Here is a 737-nt window from a genome sequence, read left to right as displayed (position 1 = left end):
TCAATGGATAAAGTGAGATGCCAAAACTGTTCAGAAGCAAAAAGCTACTAGTCCCGCTCATCTAATTAGAATCTGAGCTTCACTCAAAAACTCTGAGATATTATTGCTTCTCAACCTATTAGTCTTCTATTTTATTTGTCTCGTTGCTTGAGGACAAGCAACAGTTTAAGTTTGGTGTTGTGATGAGCGGATATTTTATACGCTTTTTGGGGTTAATTTCATATAACTTTGAGTATGTTCTAGTTAATTTTTAGTCTATTTTCATTAGTTTTTAGGAAAAATTCATATTTCTGGACTTTACTATGAGTTGTGTGTTTTTCTGTAATTTCAGGTATTCTTCTGGCTGAAATTGAAGGAGCTGAGCAAAAATCTGATTCAGGCTGAAAAAGGACTGCTGATGCTGTTGGATTCTGACCTCCCTGCACTCAAAATGGATTTTCTGGCGCTACAAAACTCGAAATGGCATGCTTCCAATTGCGTTGGAAAGTAGACATCCAGGGCTTTCCAGCAATATATAATAGTCCATACTTTGCACAAGGATAGATGACGTAAACTGGCGTTCAACGCCAGTTCTCTGCCCAATTCTGGCGTCCAGCGCCAGAAAGGATCAAAAGCTGGAGTTGAACGCCCAAACTGGCACAAAAACTGGCGTTCAACTCCACAAATGGCCTCTGCACGTGACTCACTTAAATCTCAGCCCAGCACACACCAAGTGGGCCCCAGAAGTGGATCTCTGC

The sequence above is a fragment of the Arachis ipaensis genome, chromosome B10 (genome assembly GCF_059453495.1).
Source record: "Arachis ipaensis isolate K30076 ecotype BB chromosome B10, ASM5945349v1, whole genome shotgun sequence".
In the NCBI taxonomy this organism is placed as follows: domain Eukaryota; kingdom Viridiplantae; phylum Streptophyta; class Magnoliopsida; order Fabales; family Fabaceae; genus Arachis; species Arachis ipaensis.
Note: the sequence above shows the minus strand (reverse complement) of the source record.